Below are 14,635 nucleotides of genomic sequence, written 5' to 3'. Positions count from 1 at the left end.
ATGTTCAAATTATTCTTGTAGTACACGAAGCTTCTGCAGGGCACTTGAAATTCTTATACTTTTCATGGTGTAACCTGCTTTAGACCGTTTGAGGAGGTAAGTCTCCCATGAAGTAATAGCAAGGCTATGGTTTGTATAGCTGATATGGCTATGGTTTGCATAGCTGCTATAGCTATGCAAATTTCTGGGGAAGGCTTGTATAATAGGAATCAGAGAAAAGTAAGGAACGTCCCTCAAACTGGAAAGCAGCAAAAAGCTTTTATGGAAGTTAAGTTCAGATAGCTAAAGATAATTAAATTGGGAAAAACAACACCACAGAAATCCTTCTGGAAAAAAGTGCTTTTTCATAAAATATCAATAGGCCAAAATCGTGAAGCTCTAATGAAGAAGGTAAGTCTCTAGGACAAGTAGAGAGCATTCTTTAAGCTTAGAGAAAAAGCAGATTTCTGGATTTGTATGAAAATCTGAAAAAGGAATTGAACTTAAAACCACTTTGACATTAATGAGGGGTTAATGCATTTTCAAAGTTCATAAAAATCATAATATCTCAGATTTGGAAGAAATGTTAGAGACCAACCAGCCAGTCCACCTGGCTTGCTCTCCTAACTCCATAAGATATCTAGCAAGTGGTTGACTGCACTGTGCTTCAACCCCTGCAGAGACAGAGAGCTCACTGCCTTTCAAGGCATTTCCTAATAACTAAGTTTTTACATTTTTGGATCAGTGAGTATCTTCTTTTCATGGCAGAAAACATGTTGAGCTGACCTTGGCTTTTTGAGTGTTTCATTGGTATTGAGATGGGTTCCTGATTCATTTGAGGGCCCTTTATAATAAATTTAAGGGCAGTTTAAGACTCAACGTATTTCAAGTGATTGAACCCCTTGGCAAGGGTTTTCAGGTCACCGTGGCTTCTACTTAGAAATCTTGCATTCTTTCATGGTTTATAGGGATTTAACACTTTTATGTTGGGAAATGCTCTATAGTCTTCTTGTTACTTGAGATTTTTTTTTCTTCCTTGAGAAGTGTTAGCACAATGCCAGCTAAGGGTGCGTATATGGAAGGAATTTGACCTTTTCCCTGTGAGTTAGAAAAATGCTCAGTCAGGGGGATTTGATAGATAGTCTTAATTGCATACAAACCCACTCTTGTAAGTTAATTGTTAAAATCATTTTTTTCCTAGAAATATTTTCTTTAATTGGAATCCCAGTAAATTGATATCTGTGATCGTTAGACAGACACTGGATATGCTCTTGTGTTTCAGAAAAGCAAAGGAACTGCTCAGTTAATGAATAATGTAAATAAAGTTAGAAAGCATGTGCTTAATCTTCTTAAAATAACACACCCTTTTTGCATGCTATTAACTACTTTCAGCAGGACCACCGTCTATTATTTTCGTTATCATCTATATATACCTTATAAATTTGTAGTAATAAATGATATTTGTAAAAAAAAAAAAAAGCCTTCTAGATGAGGGGGTTTTCTTCCCCCTAAATCTGATCATTTTCTGCCTCCAAGTTGTGCAAATGTGTAAGGTTTTATTGTAATAGTAAATCTATCATTAACATCGGAGAGTACCCTTGTAGAGGTTAACAATTGTCATGGACATGAAAGAGTATGGGTCCCCTATCTAGACAAATAAGCAACACTGTGATGTTCAAGTTAAGAAGGTAACCTAGGTTGACAGATTTGGAAACATAACGGGATATTTTCAGGAATTATTAATGGTTTCTCCTGTTTCAGCCTCTGTATAAAGAAAGAGTAGTTTTGATTGTGTGAAAGATTATTGAAGCACTAACTGAAAAAAGAAAACCAGATCTTGAGACTACAAAATATTATTTTATTGACAATTTGCAGACACCCTTTAACAAACAATATAAATAAACAAGGATATACTTTCAAGGAGCAGTATTGTAATCTCATGTCAAATATTGCAGTGTTCTCTTAATTTTGTCTTATGTAAATGGAGACACTGTCTCTCAAATGGCTTAGCTTTTGATGTTCACTGTTTTCTGCAAGTGGTCGAATTGGATTTCATTGACTTGTTGACTTGCATTATGCAGCCCTTAGTGATAAGTTTGCAGTGTTTACCTTCCGATTTTAGCCTGCCTTTTTATCCAAAGATTTTAAAAATTCTTTATGAATCCGTGATGGATTAATTTGCGGAAATTAAAATGATGAAAGTTGCTCCATCCAACAAAAAAAGGAAATGTCATTCCCAGGAGAAGCAGTTGCTAATAAACCTGAAACTAGTCAATCCACATTTCCAAATCTTGTGCTGATATACCAGTGTGTAATATTTACATGGTACAATGTTGTTACTAGACCTTGGAGAGATTCTAATTGCTCACTCTCATCAGGATTTGGTATTTGAAATATTTCCTGGCAGCAATAAAAAAAAAGAAACAATAAACCTTTTAAGGTAGAATTAAGATTATTTACGACTTTAATTAAAAATTGAAAACTGGCATCATTTCAAAAAAGCCTTTACAAAAATGTGAATTAATCAAAAATAACCATAAAAATTCCAAGGTGATAAAGGCACAGTAGAGTAATGGTCCTAGTCCTAGGGAATTGTTTTGTTGAAAAGAATAAAACCCTTTTCTGTCACACCCTGTTAGTCATGGACTTATTTAATATACCCTGCTTGCCTGCCTGCCTCTAATCCTCTTTGGAACCTCCCCCTAGACACTAAATGACATTATTTTGGTCTTAACGTTGCCAGTTTTATGAGTCCTACTGTGGAATCGGGGCCAGTGACAAGGCACCCATAGCCATAGATAAATTCATGTGAGGAGGGGCAGGGATCTCATAAGTGATGCCCCGACCATGGGCATGTGGCCCCTTCCCACACCTGTCGGATCCTACTGAAAACCAAGAAAAACCTGAAATCCCAGCTAAACATTATTCAAGCTGTGAAAAAAAGAAAAAGAAGAAAAAAAAAAAAACCTCTTCTGCAAAGGAATGGGGATAATTTGGTTCATTGCATGCAGAAGAGTAACTTTTCTCTTTGCATAATTCGTGCACACCCACACACCCCATCAGCCGATGTACAGAATTCTTTCATGGAATGTGCTTTGCAGATCTCGAGTCCATTAAATCAAGGGTTACACAGAAAAATGGGTAGCGAAATACTCAAGTCACCAACTATGGTCTCCACAGAGAATAGAAGAAGTTTGCCTATAGAGCAAAGGGCAGAATCTGTCCTTCAGTTCTGTCTGATAATGAGTAAGTAAAATAAGAGAAAACTAAGGCAATAAGCCACTTGAAATTTTCCTCAAGGCTATGAGCTTTATCAGAATTTTTCATTTTCACCTTGGAAGTGCCATAAGCAGGAGGGTTTCCTTTAACTCTAGCCTGATATCGACATGGACTTTTTAAAAGTGCATACAAAGAATGCCTGGTCACAAGTTAGAGGTGACATGAATCTTTCATCCTTTCACACTTCCACAAAGATTCAAACTTTGTTTGTGATTTGTTAAATGTTTGTTAAACATTGACCTATGATCCACTGTGGTTGATGGCTTTCACTTTTGTGACCTCAAAACAGGCTGTTATAAACCAAGCATAGCATTTGAAATGGGTGCGAATGCAACACACATTTATATTTCCTACATAGAGAACAGCTCTGTATTGCTTTCTGGCAAAATTAGGGCAGTCTGTTTACTGTAACTCTTCATAGAGAACTGGTAACTTTTGGGAATCAGTTCAGAGCCACCACCACCTCTCCCCCACATATACTCAAAACCAGAAAATTTTCATTAAGTACCACATCAGCTTACCTTGCTTTGTACAGTTCTTTGAATCTTTAAGAGCTATGTGAAAATATATATTTTCTTTTAAATTGAAGCATATATTAAGTGGACTAATAAGGCACACTTTTTCTGTCAGTTGCTCTCAGTCATGGTCTAGACGGCAGATGGTGTATGCACAAGTGGGGTTCATGATCAGGGCCACCCCAGATTTTGCAAACCCTTCTCATTTTTTTCCTTTCTTGTTTCTGCTCAGGAATAAATTAAAAATCAGTCATACTATTAATAGAATATTAGTAATAGGCACATATCACAGACATATCATCTCAAGATGAACTAGTCCACCTCTTCCTCTCACATTTTAGAAACTATATTGGAATGCAGGTGACGGAGAGTGATGCTGTTATAGGGATGACGTTCAAATAGCACTGATTTTTTAAAAGCGAGTCACAAACTTCTGTACTTTAATCATTGTTGATGATGCATTACTTACCTCACACCTCAAAATGATGGTGAGACATACCTGAATATCCTGATGCTCTCATTTGAAAGTAAGTTACTTCAATAAAGGCTCTGAGAGATGCTTTTGTAAAACAAGTGTTTTTGGTTAGAAATTTTTATGCTAATTAATAGTTAAACTCAAATGAAAAATAAGCCATCTTAAATTTAACCCTGTGCCAATAGCACTGATTTGGAGTTGAAACCAGTTGCTTGGAGGCTTCCCTTTTAAGTATACCCAATATGATGCCAGCTATGCTTTCCAGAGCATTTTGATGCTACATGATGATGGGAGCTATTTAAAAAGAGGTAAGAATCCATAATTTGCAGGATTTGGGAGAGGTTGTCAATGAAAGTGACCACTTAGTAAGAATAAGCTTCTGTTCCTTTCTTGAGTGATCAGAAAAGCTGTCTTTGGCTTTTCAGTAAATACAGAAAAATATCGAAAGATGTCTATCACCATCTCTGGGGTAATGGTCCAGGATCTTATTTCATGCTTCAAGCTGTTTCCCGAGGTGTGCTCTTTAGAATACATTCCACAGAATGTTATTAGATATTTCTTTAAAAAAGTATTTTTGGTCATATAAATTTAGGACACACTAAGTTAAGTACTATTCAAGGGTTTCTTTCTTGCAATAGTTCTCAGAGCCTTGGATATACCAGTATTCCAGAAGGAAGATAACATTAGGCATTGCTCAAAATTATTTGGCCAACTAAACCATCTTTGTTTTTCTCCAGAGATCTCAACAAACTACTCTTCTACTACATTGTTTGCAAAGTACAGTCTCAAAGAATATCATTTATTCTACTCAACAGATATTTACTGAGTACTTACTGCATGTCAGGCACTAGGTTAGATCCAGAGATACAAATGTGTATAAGACAGACAAGTTTTGTGCCCTCGTAGATTTACGTTATCTTGATGAAAGTCCAACAACAGTAAAAAAATAAACAGAAAATCAGCAACATAAATACAGACAGGGAAACAGTAAGGGAACTGATATGGATATTAACAGAGGGTGGCCTATTGAGGTGAGATGGGCAGGAAAGGCCTCTCTGAGGAGCTGATCATATTTGTAGTGGGGACACATTCAAATGACTAATTTAGAAATGAGGCTAGGCCCAGTGGCTCACGCCTGTAATCCCAGCACTTTGGGAGGCCGAGGCGGGCGGATCATGAGGTCAGGAGATGGAGACCATCCTGGCTAATATAGTGAAACCCCGTCTCTATTAAAAATACAAAAAATTAACTGGGAGTGGTGGCTGGCGCCTTTAGTCCCAGCTACTCTGGAGGCTGAGGCAGGAGAATGGCACAAACCCAGGAGTTGGAGCTTGCACTGAGCAGAGATTGCGCCACTGCACTCTAGCCTGGGCGACAGAGCAAGACTCCATCAAAAAAAAATATAAGAAAGCATTGCTTTAGTCACAATACTGTACCCTCCTGTTTGAGCTTTTAAAAAAAGAACCCGATACTACTAAACTACAGCAATAGATGTTAGGATCATCTTAATTTGTTTTAATTGCACCTTTCTGCAGCCTGTCCTCCTTAACGGAGATGGCACTCAATTGAGGGACTGCATGCTAGACAGTGAAAAGCATAGCTTAGTGCTCCCATCTAAGAAAATGACTCAGATGGTCAGCATTTGTGATTCTCTGAGTACACTCTGTCCTCACTTAATGGCCTCAATAGGTTCTTGGAAACTGCAACTCTAAGCGACATGATGTATAACAAAACCAATTTTACCAAAGGCTAATTGATAAAACAAGAATTAAGTTCCTAGGGCATATTTCTGGTCACAAAAACACCATCAAACTTCTAAAGAAAGATCTCAAACACTTCTGACGTTAAACACTGAAGTGAATGTGAGCTTATGTACATTTAAGAAAGATAATTAAAAGCAAATACAAAAAATTATTTTCCCAATTGTTTAAGTTCAAGGTTGAGGGTGGCTGGATCCTACCCCAACAGCTCAAGGCCTGGAGAGGATTCCGTCTCATCACAGTGCGCGTGCACACACACACACACACACACACGCACACACACGCACACATGGACCATGCAGACACACCCATTCACCTAATGGTAACATCTTTGGTACATGGGAGGAAACTAGAGTACCTGGAGAAAACCCATACGGACATGGGGAGAACATTTCACACAGACACCAGCTCTGGCCAGGAATCGATATTTTTTCTCATCAGCATTATAAAGACACCATGTTATTCCAGGACCTGCTGTACTCAGTGCAGGCAAGGCCCCATGCCAGCTCTGAGGATTTAGAAACAAGACCTGGCCCGGCCCTCCTGAAGATTACATTCTAACAAGAGACACACCGGGAGATGCCTGCTTTCAGTACAGTGGAGGAAATGCTATGATAAAGTCATGCAGAGAAAGCTTCTGGAACATGAAACTTGGGTGTTCCTTTGCAAACGATAGAGATTGTTAAGGAGTAGTCTTATATTTACTGTCTGAAAGCAATAAGGAGATCAATACTATTCTTCATTACATTACAATATTTTGTCAAATGTAACAAAGTAGTTTTATTTCTATTCCCCCTGAAAATTGGTAATTGGGACCAAAAATAGGTTTTTGGGGCACAGTTCTGGCCAACTATATAAGGAATGAGGACCCTCTGACAGGTGTTTTAATGAGCTATTCAGGCTGTACAGTGCCTAGCACAGCTACCTTATGGAAAGAGTTCCTAGATAATTGTTTTTCTGATTGACTGACTGACAGAAGCCTTCTAAGCTTCTTATTCCCTTTCTCTTATTAAATTTTGTGCATTCTTGATGAAAATCATTTTGGAATAAAAGTGTTTAGCTCAGGTTCTCTGCTACCTAAATATAGTGTCCTAAAATCTCATAACACAGCTCACTATTGCCCTTCTCAGGCACTCCCTCTCCATCCCCACAAAAGTATTCATGTCCTTTGTGCAATTACTGCTCCCTCTGGTAGTTCTCTCTTGTCTTCCCTTTTCAGCTTCAGTTGAGCTATGTCATTGATATCCATGGGCAGTATCTTCCCATTTGTTTGTATCTTGGCTCTCTGATCTGTGAAGATTTGTTTTCAGGGTGACTTCACACAAGGGCGTGGATAAGCCTAATACAAAAACTTTTCATGGTGGATACCAGGCAGGTGGCTGTGTCTTAGAGTGGTGTTTGGATTGGACATCAGAAGGTATGGGCTTCTTTTAAGCAGTGCCATGAATTGCTTCAGGACTTAGCTTAAGTTACATTCCCCTGGTTTTTCCATTTTCCCTTCTTTGCAACTAGCTTGAAAGGCAAACATGGGGCCCCAGAAGTGAAAGGGGAGCTAGTTCAGTAGAAAACATTGTTATGCCACATACCTGCAATCCGTAGCAGTCTACTGTGACTGACAACAGACCAGTAATATCCTTGGAAATATTTTCCTTCCTAAGAACTGAATATTCTTTCAGTGGTTACTAGAGCCAGTCTTTCTGGGTCATGTGGATACTCAGACAACAGCCCAACAGAAGATCCAGACAAAGGAAAGCAAGCTGGAATCCAAACTGGAGGAAATTTAAATCAAATTTGAACCTGTGAAATCTAATTATATTCAGGGGTTATTGACTTGGGGCTCATAGACCATGGGCAAAGGCCCATGGATGGCTGTGTTTTATGAAGCTCGTGAACTCCCAGAAATTATATGCAAAATGTATTTTTCTGGGGAGAGGCTCCACAGATTTTTACTGACCTCAAGTGATCCACCTGCCTTGGCCTCCCAAAGTGATGGGATTACAGGCTATTCTTTTAGCTATAGTAGAAAAACATGGCTTTTGGGATGGTTGCTTGCCACACTGCCACTACATGAGGTCTAGGCTATATAGCCCATCAGCATCATATGCATCCTTAAATGTCACCTCATCCATCCTGCAGCCTAGTATGGGAGTCACACTTAGGAAGTCCCAAAAGACATTCATAAAGCTTCTTCATGTAATCTTAGACTTTCTGACTTTTATGACAGTCTTTTTGGGTATTCCTGTTATTTAGCAACTCTAATATATTCAAACATCCTTGTACTATAGAGAAAAAAAAAACACCTTTCTGAAACACCTGCACATGGGCTCTACTGTCTTCCAAATGTGCTGCTTCTTTTCCATGGTGACCTTGCTGATGTCTCTGAAATTCTCCTTTAATATCTCTAGTTTCCCACAATTTTTTCTTATTACCCAGATTCCAGATTTTTTGGCATATGGACTATAGTCATCTCTATGCTCTATATTTCATTCATGGTGTAGAGTACAGTGTCAGCAAGGGTCACAGTGAGGCTTGCAGTGTCATTTATTGGCTATTGAGATAAAAAGGCCGACAAAGGAACCAGTGCTAAAGGGCCTTATATGCCCTGCTAAGGTGTTAAACATATACAGTGGTCAGATCTGTGATTTAGGAAGATAATTATAGTGGTAGTGTGGGAAATGAATTAGGTATTTACAGTGAAAGGAGACAAGGCAATTAGTTTGGTTGGCATATTTCCATTAATCAACAGTCTTTAAATAAGTGACTCATCCAACTATGACTACACCCAGCCATGCTATCATCAGTTCTAGGTTTCTCAGTCTTTTTCAAAATGCTATCATGAGAGACTTTGCTAATTATCTTGGAATTCTAGGAGTGGCTTTCCACTGATGTTATCTGAAAAGGAAATGAGGATTCTCTGGTTGTTTCCAGTGACCCCATCCTAACTCCAACTGACTTCCTTCCTTCTTTACTGCTTGGCAACCCATTATGCTTCCTAGAATCTTTCCAACCATAAAGTTGAAGCTTTCTGGTCATTAGATCCATTTTTAGGCTCTATCTTTTTACCTTATTGAAATTTGAGATATGCATCTCTTTCTCCATTTTTTGGCTTTATCTCTTTGTATTTTTTCAAAGCATACTTTTATAATCACCTTTACAAGTGTTTTTGGTAGCAGTTTGTGAAGACTTAGAACTTTGAATTCCCTGACTAGCTAGATGAGCTCTCTTGTTAACTTCTCTCCTATCCTTCCCCACCTTACCCCCAGCAATTATTTTTCCACATTTCTCCTTCACCACTCCCTCCTGTAGAAAAAATGTAAATAAGCCAGATAGTAGCAGTGTTGTTATATCATGCTCAGAGTCCATTCTTCTTTTTAAAATTAGGTAAGTGATGCCTATCTGTGTAAAAAAAAAAATGAGGACATATGCAAACTTTCATTGAAACCAAGACACCATTGATTGTAAGATTTGTCTTGATTTCAGAGATGTTAAAATATATTTTACAATCAATGAATCACAGTGGCTTAACTTTGGTGCCTATCTTTCTATATACTTTTTCCTATCATATGCAATCATATTATGGGTCTCTCTGTTTTGATTCTTCTAAGTGGTATATAGTGAATATATTGCCTTGACAGTAACTATATTTTTAATGGCTGCATTTTAAAGATACACTGCATTTCACTTAACCAATTTTCTATTTTCAGACAATTAGATTATTTTAAAGATTGTACTATCATGAACAATTCTATAGCACATATGCTAGTATATAGATCTTAGTACACATCCTAAAGTGCTTCGAATAAATTCCTTACAACATATTGCCAAATGACTTCCCCAAAATTTGTAACAATTTATTTGAATTTCTGTTAGGACTATATAAAATCAGCTTTTTTCTTACACTTTACCAATGCGAAGTGTGACAGAGTGTGTGTGTGTGTCTGTGTGTACACAGTATGATGGATGAATAATAGATGAACTATTGATATACAGTTCTTAGATTGCTGGTAGATTTGATTATTTCTTCAAAATTAACCATTTATATTTCAATTTTATATTATCTGTTGTCTTTTCTCATTTTATGGATAATTTTTATATTGATTTGAAGTAACTATCACAGATATTAACTAATTAATTTTCATAAATATTGCATGTATTTTGTTTGCCATTTGTGAAACTTGATTTGCTGTGTGGATTTTTTAATCATAGAAAATTTACTATAGATATATTTTTATATATTTTTAGGTTTTTCTCCCCCATCTAAAGGTTTCTGTTTTGATGTCACTTTTACAAAGGCCAACTCATTGTTCCACTATTTTGTTTAAACTCCAGCTTTCTCCCGTTTTAGTGAAACTACTCTTCTGATGGTGGTAGTTCTTGTTTTTTGTAAAGAACGAGTAAGGCTTTGGAACTGTGCCTGACTGAGTTTGAATCTTAGCTCTGACTCTGGGAGAAATTACTTACCTTCTCTGAGCTTCAGGTTCCCATGCTAAAACAACCTACCTCCACAGGGCGATTGTGTGATTCAAGTGAGACCATGCCTGTGAATGGACTTAGTGAAAAATCCAAACTGCAGAATATAGGAGGTGCTCAGAACGTAGTTTTTTCTTTTCTCCTGGACACAACTTAGTTAAATGAGAAGGGCACTTTCTTGTGGGTGATGAATACAATTTTAACTGTCCTCATTTCGAGATACACATCGCAGGCAGCTGTTGAACTGCACACCTTATCTTGAAGGAATAATGCGTGACACCACTGTGCATAATCAAAACTTTAGCTCCAATTTGCTTTCAGATTCAGTGACAACCGTACTGCAAAGTCCTGTAGGGTTGTGATGCAAGATCATTAAGTTTGGTGATAAAAAGGATAAATTACTGTAATGAGAAGTTTTCCTCATTTCAAATCTCTAAGGACATCACTGAGCTTTGAAAAAGGAGACCCAAAAGGGAAAATATAGGTAGAGAGCTGGCAAGGCACAAAGACAAGAATCTCTGTTTCACAATAGTGCTTTGAGCTAGCCTAGCACACAAGCACCAGCTAGGCTATAGGAATTTAGATAATGTTTACCCATCGTAGACTTTGAATAGAAACTGTATTTTGAGATAATAGTGCAAAGGACATCCTTGACATTTCATTTCCTCATGTGTACATAAGCAAATACAGAAATCGGATTTCATTTCTGTGTACTCAAAATAGCAACCAAGGATCCAAAGATGATGCCCCACCTCTTCTTAAAAAAAAAAAAAAATCCTGATCTTTTATATTCAAAAATATGTCAAGAGTAAGTTCCTGAATTTCTGAGTCACAAAGACTCAGACACATAGGGAGCCCTAAATCATAGCATAAATGAACTGAGGAACCTAATGCTTCATAATATTTTCCCCATCTCCCATCTCTGTCTTCATTAATATTTCCCTTCCCCATAGAATATTAAGCATGAAATTGATTAGAGACTTTAGCATAGCAAAAACACTCACAAACTCAGTACCACTTTTATCTCTTCAACCATCACCAAAAGCAAGAAAGAGTGATTTGATATTTAAAACAGTCAGTAATGGCCAGGCGCAGTGGCTCACACCTGTCATCCCAGCACTTTGGGAGGCCAAGATGGGTGGATCACGAGGTCAGGAGATCGAGACCATCCTGGCTAACATGATGAAACCCCGTCTCTACTAAAAATAGAAAAAATTAGCTGGGTGTGGTGGCGGTCGCCTGTAGTCCCAGCTACTCAGGAGGCTGAGGCAGGAGAATGGTGTGATGAACCCGGGAGGCGGAGCTTGCAATGAGCCGAGACCACGCCACTGCACTCCAGCCTGGGCAACAGAGCAAGACTCTGTCTCAAAAAAACAAACAAACAAACAAACAAAAAAACAGTTTGTAATAACATAATGGATGCCATTCGCTATTTTTATTCTCTTTACTTTTGAAATAACAGTTTAAAAGAAATGGGAGGGCCAATAATAATAATCACCAAATACCCGTTTGCTGGGTATTTTCATGTGTGTTTACTTTTTCAGTTCTCAAAACAATTCTATGAGGCTAGTATTACAATTAATATTGTGGCCTTCTATTAGAGATGGTAGAGCCTCCATGCTTTGAAGTATCTTTTCCAAAATTCTTCAAGCCCCTTTCTTGGTAACTGAGCCAATAATACCATCCAGTTCGGGTATCCTGATCCCATTTCATTTCATTTTATTATTTTTTTATTTTTAAATTTTATTTTTTTTTATTTTTTAACTACTACTTTAAGTTCAGGGGTACATGTGCAGGTTTGTTGTATAGGCAAACTTGTGTCATGAGGGTTTGTTGTACAGATTATTTCGTTGACCGGGTATTAAGCATACCACCTATTCGTTATTTTTGCTTATTCTCCTCCTCCTCCCATCTTCCACCCTCCCAACAGGCCCCAGTGTGTGTTGTTCCTCTGTATGTCTCCATGTGTTCTCATGTTCTCACTTACAAGTGGGAGCTAAATAATGAGAACACATTTCGTTTTAGAGATGAAAGACCTCAGGTTCAGAGAAGTTAAATGACTTACAAAGCACATTCAGTAAGCAGTAGAACTGTACTCAAGCTGCATTTTTCTAACTCAACATGCAGTGCTCTTTTGGCTTTACCATTCTGACTATGGCTGTCTGATTTCCCAACATTGAAAATTTTATAACTTATCAACAAGTTCTTGGCATGAATTCTATAGTGGCCTCTGTAAGAGATGGTGGTAGATTTTCCCCATGCTTTGGAGTACCTAATTCAAAATTGTGTAAGCTCTCCTCTTGGTGTCTAGGTCAGCAGTACCATCCAGGTGGGACAACCTGATCCTGCACTGAGACCCACATGGTCACTGGCCCCCATTCCATCCTTCAGGGCACTTTCCCACCCTCTTCCATATATGTAGGGTCAACTAAGTACCCCAAGGAGCTCTAGAACTCACACCTACAGGATCCTCCTGGGATCTTATAAGCAGACCCTAATTCCAAGAGGTTGGTTGGTGAACATTGGTCATTGTGGCATTTCTTTAGCTGAATTGGTTGAAATTGGACCTCTACAGTGGTTCTGGCATACTGATTGAGGGTGACTCAAATTGATTATATAGACAAGAACCCCACAGTTTTTGTTTTTTGTTTTTTGTTTTCAATGCCATGTGTATCCTAGGAATGGCCCTGTAGAGGGCAAGAATTGCAAAGAGTGTGAGATTTTACCCTAGGTTTCACGCTAGCAAGTTAGCCTGCCACAGTTTCATGGATACTGGCAGAAGACATGAGACTCCTGGGTCAGAGTCTCAAAGGACAGTGTATTATTTATAGTAATAGTGATAGCCAGAGCATCATCATTTTCTTATGCCAGTTGTTTAAGTCCTAGTTCCCATAAGGTACCATGAAGAGGGCCAGGCACTAGGTTGTATTACAAGAGGGAAATTCTGAGCTTAGGGAATTTGAATCTTTTATAATGGACATAAGCATGCTTGCCTTTTGATCAGGAGGGAGACATTGTCATGGTTTTTCAAAGCATCTTTGAAAAGATAGTTCAGAAAGATTGTCAGTGTTCCTCCCTGCTCACAAGACACATTATGGAGAATTGCCTCTCAATGTGAAGTTCCTGTTGGTCCTTCTTAATTGCAAATGGGCAAAGACAGCCAAACACTAATCCCAGCCTGCCCTCAAATGGCCCTAAATATTCAGGATAGTCCTGAAATAAAAGTAGTTTCCAAAAGAAAAGACTGAAACCAGGAAAGAGGGAACATGGATATTTGAAAGACATTACTCTATCTTTGCCAGTCTGCATTTAGCCGTAAACATTTTCGTCCACATTTGTTTGAGATTCTACAGTCCTGCCCATGAGTGCCATCAGTTATCTCATGATTTGATAGACGTTCCTCACCACCCCCACCTGAAATTATTCTTAGCACTAGCCTTCTACAAAGCATAAAATTGCCGCCATTACAATCATTCTTTTCAGTTATAGGATTATCTCCAGAAGATCCCTATTAGTTATTTTTTCATTGTATAGCAAAGGCAGTGCAACTGTCCCTTCACTCCCGTTAATATCTCAATGTGGGTTCAATTACCAATTTTCAAGGGGCAACTATGTCCATTTTCTATGGCTACTATACAGGAATGGTGGTTTCAATAGGAACATGGGGTTGAAAGAAGTCAGAAATAGAGTATACTTGGACCTGGGTGAGGTCATTTCAGTGGGGCCCTGGGGAATAAAGGAATAACTTGAAACCAATAGATGACAAGGCAGAGAAAAACTTGGAAGTAGAGAGCATTGAAAAAAAAAATGGAGTAGTGTTTTAGAAGTCACTTCACAATTTATACTGGAGCTCATCCTGCTATTGGGCTTTAAGAATAGAAGTTAAAAAGGAGTTTTATTATGTTCCATCTCCTCAGTTTTCCTTGGCTTTCTAAAGGAATGTAGGCAGTATATTCTAAAATGAATTTCAATGGAGTGTTTTTAGAGGAACAATTCAAATGGAGTTGTGTTTGCTCACTTGTCAATGTCCCCCTTTCTTCTGGGTGCCTAACTCGGCCTCAGCTGAGTGCACTGTTCATGCAAACATCTTCAGCTCTGACAGCACATGCTGTTCGTGGTATTGCCCCTTTGGCCACACTCCTATGACATGCTAGTAC

General features: G+C 38.3%; 1 protein-coding gene across 1 annotated transcript in view; it reads left to right on the top strand.

Annotated features, from left to right (window-relative positions):
- The window catches only part of GLIS3 (GLIS family zinc finger 3), a 471,085-nt gene that overhangs the window by 364,638 nt on the left and 91,812 nt on the right, over nucleotides 1-14,635 (top strand). The gene's annotated exons all lie outside the window — the stretch shown is intronic.

Source organism: Nomascus leucogenys, chromosome 1a (assembly GCF_006542625.1).
Source record: "Nomascus leucogenys isolate Asia chromosome 1a, Asia_NLE_v1, whole genome shotgun sequence".
NCBI classification, from domain to species: domain Eukaryota; kingdom Metazoa; phylum Chordata; class Mammalia; order Primates; family Hylobatidae; genus Nomascus; species Nomascus leucogenys.
Note: the sequence above shows the minus strand (reverse complement) of the source record. Positions and strands in the feature narration are given on the sequence as shown.